The sequence below is a fragment of the Oryctolagus cuniculus genome, chromosome 1 (genome assembly GCF_964237555.1).
Source record: "Oryctolagus cuniculus chromosome 1, mOryCun1.1, whole genome shotgun sequence".
Classification (NCBI taxonomy): Eukaryota; Metazoa; Chordata; class Mammalia; order Lagomorpha; family Leporidae; genus Oryctolagus; species Oryctolagus cuniculus.
The window spans coordinates 134,560,353-134,569,691 of NC_091432.1; the positions used below are offsets into that span (position 1 = coordinate 134,560,353).

A 9,339-nucleotide genomic window follows, 5' to 3' on the forward strand; every position below is an offset into this window, starting at 1 on the left:
ATGACAAGGGGAAAAAAAAAAGTATCGCCTCCAATGCATAATTAGAATCATTTGTATGAGATGGGATTTTTCTTTCCTCTTCTCCCTTAACACTTACCCCCTTGTTCCTGTCTGCTTCTGACAGTGGTACTCCCACACACACGGTGAGGAGCAGTCACTTCAAACGGAGTGCTTCCTGTTCGGGATCCAGGCTCCTCCGCGCAGGGTCGCACTGAAGCTGGCTACAGCGCACACAGAGGCATGTGGGTTAGTGAGGCAGCGCTGCCCCAGCTCCCCGCAGGCTGAGCAGCCGCCGGGTGATTCACCCTTCGTTCAGCCGCAATTCATTTCTCCTCCTTTCCCTCTCAATCAGGAGTCTGCCCTGGTGGGAGATTCCCTTCCTGTGGCTTTTTTTTTTTTTTTTTCAAACTTTTGTATCAAGTTAACACACAGTAAGTTCGGGGCCAGATTGTGGGGTAGCAGGTTAAAGCTGCCACCTGTGACGCTGGTATCCCATAGGGGCACTGGTTCCAGACCCAGCTGCTCCATTTCCCACCCAGCTCCCTGCTACTGTGCCCGGGAAAGCAGCAGATGATGCTCCAAGTGCTTGGGACCCTGCACCTACGTGGGAGACCCGGATGAAGCTTCTGGCTTCAGCTTGGCCCAGCCCTGATGGTTGCAGCCATTAGGGGAGTGAATCAGTGGATGGAAGATCTTTGTCTCTCTCTGCCTCTCCTTCTCTCTCTGTGTAACTCTTTCAAATAAATAAATTTTTTTTTGAGAGGCAGAGTGGACAGTGAGAGAGAGAGAGACAGAGAGAAAGGTCTTCCTTTGCCGTTGGTTCACCCTCCAATGGCCGCCGAGGCCGGTGCGCTGCGGTCGGCGCACTGCGCTGATCCGATGGCAAGAGCCAGGTACTTATCCTGGTCTCCCATGGGGTGCAGGGCCCAAGCACTTGGGCCATCCTCCACTGCACTCCCGGGCCACAGCAGAGAGCTGGCCTGGAAGAGGGGCAACTGAGACAGAATCCGGCGCCCTGACCAGGACTAGAACCCGGTGTGCCGGCACCGCAAGGCGGAGGATTAACCTATTGAGCTGTAGTGCCGGCCTCAAATAAACAAATATTTTTTAAAAAAGATATACTTCTTGTTCAAGACAGCCAGTGCTGCCTAGAGGAAAGCAAACAGACCAGGGTCTACTGGAAGTGTTGAAGTTGCTATGTTAGATAGGAAGCCTGCCATCGTGGCCTTCAAGAGTTCGTGCCCATGGCTAGGATAGGTTCCATCCCATTGACATGCTGTTGATCACCTACCTACGTTGTCCACATCTGTAGGTGCTCTCTGAAAGTTTATCGAGCAATTGTTTGACAGTTTGTCTATTTCCAAGGACATGTCATCAAGTCGTTTACAGAGATTTCAAAAATTTGAGATGGAATATTGAATTCCATTGATTTCTCATTGACAACCTGTTATGTTCTTAATAGGCCTAATATTTTTAAAAGTTGCACCAGTACTGCAAAGATTTTGTCGTTTAATTCATCTTGAGTATTTTTACCTCACTAATATATTACTGATAATGGAAGATAGTACTCTAGTAGGGTAGCTAGGATAGGAATACCCATAAAAACTGAGTATCTTCTCAATTGGGATTTATTTAAAGATTTTATTTATTCACTGGAGAGGCAGAACTACAGAGAGGGGGAGAGACAGAGAAGTCTTCCATCTGCTGATTCACTCCCCAAATGGCCGCAAAGGCCGAGACTGGGCCAATCTGAAGCCAGGAGCCAAAAGCTTCTTCTGGGTCTCCCAAGCGGGCACAGGGGCCCAAGCACGTGGGCCATCTTCTACTGCTTTCCCAGGCCATAGCAGAGAGCTGGATCGGAAGTGGAGCAGCTGGGACTAGAACCAGTGCCCATATGGGATGCCGACATTGCAGGTTGGGGCATTAACCTGCTGCACCACAGCGCTAGCCCCTTTCATATTATTTTATACTGAAAATGAGGCACTTATTGAAACAAACATCAAAAATGAGATTTTGGGGGCTTGCACAGTGGAATAGTAGGCTAAACCTCTGCCTGTGGTGCCATCATCCCATATGGATGCCAATTGGTGTCCTGGCTGCTCCTCTTCCAAACCAGCTCTCTGCTTATGGCCTAGGAAAGCAGTGGAAGATGGCCCAAGTCCTTTGGCCCCTGCACCTTTGTGGGAGACCCAGGAGAAGCTCCTAGCTCCTGGTTTCAGATCGGCCCAGCTCCAGCTGTTACAGCCATATGGCCATTTAAAAAAAATGAGAGTTTGTTTCATTATACTCTTTCTGAATTATTTCAAGTATAAAAACTGATATTTCTCTTCCTAAACAGTATCTCCCTCGGATACCGAAAATGTAGAGTAAAGATGGTTTTGAATATGTCAAACTGAGCTGGTTTAATGATTCTCAAATAAATTGTCTAATGTATTCCTTTGGGGCTGAAAGTTCCCAAGTCATTATATGAAGAGAAGAGATCTGATTGATTAAGGAGATGGCTTTTCCCCAACCACCTATGGTTTTCTTCATTTGTTCACGAATAAAACCAGGGGCATGTTGCTAGGCATATTTTTACACCATATGCAACAGATCACTATGATTTTCAGGGCTAAATGGAGCCAGACTAGAACAGGAAGCCTCTAGAACAACCTCTGTGTGACAGGCTGTTTGGTTTCCCACCTGATGGAGCCCAGAAAACAGGCACCAGTGACTCCCCACTGCCGACGTGTGTTCTCCAGGGTAGTAAAGAGAACAAAGGGTGACGGACCACACCTATCGTTCAAGCTTGTCATCCAGACGGATATAGATATTCCATGAAAGGCTTCGGGGGCCCGTGCTGTGGTGTAGCAGGTAAAGCCGCTGCCTGCAGTGCTGACATCCTCCATGAGGGCGAAGGTTCAAGTCCCAGCTGCTTTACTTCTGATCCAGCTCTCTGCTGTGGCCTGGGAAAGCAGTGGAGGATGGCCCACCCTGCACCCCATGGGAGACCTGGAAGAAGCTCCTGGCTCCTGGCTTCGGATAGGCACAGTTCCGGCCATTGCTGCCAACTGGGGAGTGAACCAGAAGATGGAAGACATCTCTCTCTCTTTACCTCTGCCTCTCCTCTCTCTGTGTGTAACTCTGACTTTCGAATAAATAAATGAATCTTAAAAAACAAAAGACTTCAGACAGTATCATCCCTCCCTCCAGTATTGTCGCTCCCCCTCTTCGTGGAGGAACGACACTAAACCCTGCCTAGGTTTCCTATCTGAGTCACGGCACCATTATGTCGCTCCCCCTCTTCGCGGAGGAACACCCTAAACCCTGCGTTGTTCTTTCGTCTGCTCGGCCCTCCCCGGGTTTACTGCTGGTTCTTCCCGGGTTGGCTACCGACCCTTCCACCTCCGTGGAAGGGCAGTTCCCCCTGCCACTTTCCCCACTTCCGCGGGGGAGCGGCACACCGCCGGCCGGCTCTCTCGGGGGCTGCCCAGGTGTTCCTTCAGATAGATGTTCCTGGTGCATGTTGTCTCTCTCCTCCTTTATAGTCCTCTTCCGCCAATCCCAACTCTGCTACCCACACGCCAAGTACGCTGCTCTCCTCCAATCAGGAGCAGGTCCTGCTGTTTATTGGTTGAACTGGAGGCAGCTGTGTAGAAGCTGTTTCCTCCTCTCCCAGCGCCATATTGTGGGAGAGCAGATGCATAGAATAAGTCTTAATTCCAGTAACAGTCTAGTCCGAGTTGCTCCCCACAAGTATGAAAGCATTCGCCTTTTTATAGTTAATTTTTAAAGGCTTGTCTTTATTTTTAACTTGATGACAAATGCAGTTTTAATTAACTAAGAGATTTTCGTCTGGGGAGTGAACCAGAGGATGGAGCGCTCGCTCGCTCTCTCTCTCTCTCTCTCTGCAACTCTGCCTTTCAAATAAATAAACAAGCTGGGGCTTAGCTGTGGAGGTGAGGTCCTTGTGAGTGGGAATGCTGGGAGATGCGGCCAGAATTTCATGCAATGGCACAGAAACAAGCGGTAGGATGGACTTGAGGAGTCAAGGTGGTAATAAGAATCACGTTCTGCCTGCAACATTCGCAAGCCAGCTCATGAAGGAAATCAGGCCCTCGGGTGTGGGCCTCAAGTCAGCAGCACCAGCCCTTCCGAGGGGATCCGCCAGTGGGCGCCCTCTGCCCCTTGCTCTCCTCACCCCTTCCACCTTCGCTGGATGCTCATTTTGTGCATGGACTTGACTGGATGAGGGATTCCTGAGTAGCCGATGACGCGTAATCTCTGGGTTTGTTTGTGAAGGGGCTTGGGGAGGGATTGGCATTTGAATCAGTGGACAGCCTGCAGGAATAGCTGCCCTCGTCCAACCTGACTGGGCACCAATCAATCAACTGGGCGCCCACCCAGAACAAAAAAACAGTAGATGACAGTGTTGCTCTCACTCTCTTCTGAATCCAGGATACGCGACTTCCGCTCTTGGCTATCAGAAGTCCGAGTTTTCTGGCCTGCAAACTCCAAGGCTTGTACCGGAAGTCCTGGGGGCTTGTAGACTTTCCACCTCAAACTGAGAGAGGCATTGTTGGCACCCGTGGTTCTCAGCCCTCAGACTGGGACTGAGCCATTTCACCAGCTTCCCCAGTTCTCCAGCTCGCAAACAGCACGCTGTGGGACTTCTGAGCCTCCACCATCACATGAGCCAATTACCCCAACATCTGCCTCACAGGTCCACTTGGATATCCATGTACCCAACTGGTTCTGTTTCAACATCCGCCTCACAGGTCCACTTGGATATCCATGTACCCGACTGGTTCTGTTTCAACATCCGCCTCACAGGTCCACTTGGATAGCTACGTACCCAACTGGTTCTGTTTCAACATCCGCCTCACAGGTCCACTTGGATAGCTACGTACCCGACTGGTTCTGTTTCAACATCCGCCCTCACAGGTCCACTTGGATATCCATGTACCCGACTGGTTCTGTTTCAACATCCGCCTCACAGGTCCACTTGGATAGCTACGTACCCAACTGGTTCTGTTTCAACATCCGCCTCACAGGTCCACTTGGATAGCTACGTACCCAACTGGTTCTGTTTCAACATCCGCCCTCACAGGTCCACTTGGATATCTACGTACCCGACTGGTTCTGTTTCAACATCCGCCCTCACAGGTCCACTTGGAACAGAACCCAACTGGTTCTGTTTCTCCACAGAACCCTAAGACGGGCGCTGCTTTGAAACTGGGCGATAGGAAGAGGCTAGAAGAGTTTAGAAGTGCTAGGAGAAGTGTACATGGCCACGGAACACTGAGGGCGATCCTGGTGAGGGCTCCGAAGAATGCATGCGTCTTAGAGATTACGTAGGAGGTGCGATCAGAATGTGGGTAGAAATGGGGAGGGAAGGGTCATTCTATTGAGGTCTTAGATGGATGATGAGAAACTGGAACAAAGGCTATCCTTGCTACAATGCAGCAAAGCACTTGGCTGATGTGTCTTAGTGCTTTGTGGAAGGCAAATTTAAGCATGGCTGCTCTTGATAGCTCGATGTAAACTCTGCTGAGAGAAACAAATTAAAGATGAGATGTATCATTAAAAGGAAGCAGAACTTTAAGAGCTGGAAATAAATTGTGTTTAAAAAAAAAAAAAAACCCCAAGAGTGTGGCCAAACATGGTATGATAAGGAGACTGTTGTGGACAGAGGAAAGCAAGACAGGTGAAGAATACCACTGAAGGTGTTTCACAAATTGTTGGGGCTGTCACTCCCATCACACGCCAAGGGCCAGGAGATTTGGGGACTCAGCCCCTCTCCTCCACCCAGCAGTGTGTCCAGAAAGTGGGGCATGGAGTCAGATCTTTTTTAAATGCTATCTATTGGGGTCCATGCCGTGACACAGCAGGTTAAGCTGCTGCCTTCAATGCCAGTGCCCCATAGGGTCACCAGTTCGAGCCCCAGATGCTCTACTTCCAATCCAGCTCTGTGCTAATGCACCTGGGAAAGCAGAAGAAAACGGTTGAAGTGCTTGGGGCCACGCCACCCACGTGGGAGACCTGAACGAAGTTCCAGGCTCCTGGCTTTGGATTGGCCCAGCCTTAGCCACTGTAACCATTTAGGGAGTGAACCTGTGAGTGGAAGATCTCCCTCTATCCCCAGTCCCCCAAATAAATAAATAAATAAATAAATATTTTTTAAAAATCTATTTATTTGAGAGGCAGGCAGAGCTGTCACCTGTTGGTTTATTCCCCAAATGCCCACAACAGCAGGCTGGAGTTGGGAGCTGAGAATGCCATCCAGGTCCCCCACGCAGGTGGCAACAATGCAGTAACCACACGCCACCTCCCAGGGTCTGCATTGGCAGAAGCTAGGGTCAGAACCAGGGGCCGGGTATCAAACCCTGGTACTGCAATGTGGAATGCAACTGTCTTAACTTCTAGGCCCAACCCCTGCTCCCAAGAAGATTATGCTTATACCTCGAGGTTTAATCCTGGTTGCCTTTCAGGTTTTGGATTTGCTTGGGACCCACTCCCCTTCTCTTTCCTGTTTCTCTCTTTTGGAATAGGAATGTCTATTCTATTCCTGCCCTACTATTTTGACAGCATACAACTTATCTGATTTCACAGGTTCCCAGTGGGAGAGAAATGTGTCTTGAGCCTTACCTTAAACCTAACCTATATCTGATTTAGCTGACATTTAGACAATCTTCTGGACTTTGGGACTTTGAGTTGGCACTGGGATGAGTTAAGAATTCAGAAGCTGTTGTGATGAACTTAGTCCACTTTGTCCATGAGAAGGACATGAAACTCGGGGGGCCAGGAGCAGAATGCTGTGAGTCCATCCAGAGTTTGTATGTTGGTTCTTAAACTCCAAGGTATTAAGAGGCAGGGGGTTGGGGGGTGATCAGTTCCTGAGGGCTGTGCTGTCAAGGATGGAGTCGCATCCTTATGAAAGGGCTTGTGGGAGTGTTTTCCCATTGCCCTTCCAGCTTCCTCCGTGTGAGGAGGCAACAGTAAGCCATCATCTGGAAGCAGAGGGAAGTCCCCAGCAGATGCTGAATCTGTGGGCACCTTGGCCTTAAACTTCTAAGCTGAAAACAATACATTTCTGTTGTTTATGAAAGTACCCAGTCTAAGATATTTCAGTGTTGTGTCAGGAACAGACTGGCCCTTCCTTTGAGAACCGCCGTTTTGAGAGTTGTGAAGTACTGAGTGAGGCCTCTGTCTTCTTTCGTCTTAGTCTGAGTATTATATAATGAAATGTGTCAACATCTAGTGATTTGCATCACTAAAACAGTATTTTCATAATGTCTGATGCATGTTATTGCAAGAGCATTGCGCAAGTAAAGAATCCTTTTAAAATATAGAATAGGCAATAGGTTTTAATGTGACAGAGAACAAAACCCATGCATGTGATTTCAGATTCTACACTGCAAAATTCAGGCTTTAGTAAACTACCATTTATCAAATCTTGATATTGTATAGAAAATTAATATAGATAGTTCTCTAAAAAGTCTTCTAAAATATCAGCCCTTGGGGCTGGTGCTATGGCGTAGCAGGTAAAGCCACCGCCTGCAGGGCTGGCATCCCATATGGGCGCCGGTTCGAGTCCCGGCTGCTCCACTTCCAATCCAGCTCTCTGCTGTGGCCTGGGAAAGCAGTAAAAGATGGCCCAAGTCCTTGGGCCTCTGCACCCATGCGGGAGAGTCGGAGGAAGCTCCTATCTCCTGGAACAGCTCCGGCCATTGAGGCCAATTGGGGAGTGAACCAGTGGATGGAAGACCAAGCCCCCCCCGCCGCCGCCCCGCCACCTCTCCTTCTTCTGTGAAACTCTGATTTTCAAATAAATAAATCAATCTTGTAAAGAAAAAAAGAGAAAAGAAAAAGAATAGATAATCCTCTAAAAAGTCTTCTAAAATATCATCCCTCGGGGCAGATGTTTGGCCTGGTACTTAAGAGGCTGCTTGGGATACTCACATCCCATATCCTAGCGCTTGAGTTCAAGTCCCGTCTCCATTCAGTCCCGCTTCCTGCCAGAGCGCCCCCTGATGGGCAGCAGGTGATGGCTCCAATGGTTGGATCCTCGTCACCCACCTAAGGAGACTAAAATGCCCGGGAGAAGCTACTTCAGCTCTCGGCTTCGGATACTCACAGCCCCATTAGCTAGTCTGGTGTCTGACGCGGGCACAGGGCGCTGGAGCCAGTGCACAGCCAGGAAGCCGAGAGACGCAGGGTGCACACTGCGTCCTTACAGACCACCACAGGCCTACCTGCAGGCCTCTCTCCAGCAGCTTCATCCAGCCCTGCCAGGCCCTCTCCCCCAACCCCCACCAGACCCCAGCACTGGATTAAAGCCCATCCTTAACCCATTCACATAACCCCCTGGGGACCCAGCCCTGGGGCCACTGCAGCACCCGTGCAAAATGAAACCGCGCACTATGGGAGCATGCCTCTCTGCACTCCCTCAGTCCACTCACTGCCTCCATCCCTTCGACTCCTCGCGTTCAGTGTAAAATCTATATTAATGTAATCTCCCACTTTCACGAAGACTGTCTCCCACCTGCAAATAGGCAGTATTATCGCCAAGGTCATAGCATCGTTCATGTTGGAACTTGCGATACTAGGGCTGCAGCAGCAAGGATCTTGGATTTGGGGAGTGAGATAGGTGCTAACTAGCTCTTCAACCATCCTGCACCTGTTTCTGCCTGTAGCAATTCCCATTCGCACAAAGCCACTGATTAAATGCCGTGCCCGCATCTGACCCACTGTACACCGCCCCTCTCCCTGCCTCCATTCCCCGGTGGACGGATTTCAGGGGTCAGGCCAACAGCCAAGACTAGGGCCAGGTCTCCCTGTCACTCAACTGCCACACAGGTTCAGGCCAAGGCCCTCCGGATTCACTCACTTCACTGAGACCCCTGCCTCTACACACACATCTTGGTTTAATAGATTAAAAACTGAAGGCAAGAGAACGGATTCTGTATTTGAGCTTATTTCATCAATAAGTTCATACATGCAAATAGTCATTGAGCAGTTTCTGTGAAAGGCACTGTGTTGGCTCTCGGATATTAACATACCAATTCTGCAGAGTGCTAGGTGCTTTGAATGTGAACCTTATGGGAGGCGTGGCTTCCATTTCCAGCACTTGCATTAGGCCTCCCTGACCATTGTGGTCATTTGGGGAGTAAACCAGTGGGTAGGAGGTCTTTCTCTTTGTTTCTCTCTGTCTCTCTGCTTCTCAAATAAATAAATACAGATTTTTTATTGGTTACGATGATAAATTTTGTTAAATTATTTTTTGCCAGAATTAATTTTTTTAAGAAAAGAGAAGTTAGCCGGCGCCACGGCTCACTAGGCTAATCCTTCACCTGCGGT

The 9,339-nt window shown here is 49.2% G+C and overlaps 1 long non-coding RNA gene across 4 annotated transcripts in view; it reads right to left on the minus strand.

Annotated features, from left to right (window-relative positions):
* Positions 1 to 9,339, minus strand: part of LOC103352408 (uncharacterized) — a 37,927-nt gene that overhangs the window by 26,395 nt on the left and 2,193 nt on the right. For 2 of the 4 annotated variants that reach the window (XR_011378819.1, XR_007914572.2), the window contains exon 2: positions 98 to 5,526. This is a non-coding gene — a long non-coding RNA (uncharacterized lncRNA). The remainder of the gene's footprint in view (positions 1 to 97; positions 5,527 to 9,339) is intronic. The other 2 variants (XR_007914573.2, XR_519885.4) reach the window with 2 other exon arrangements.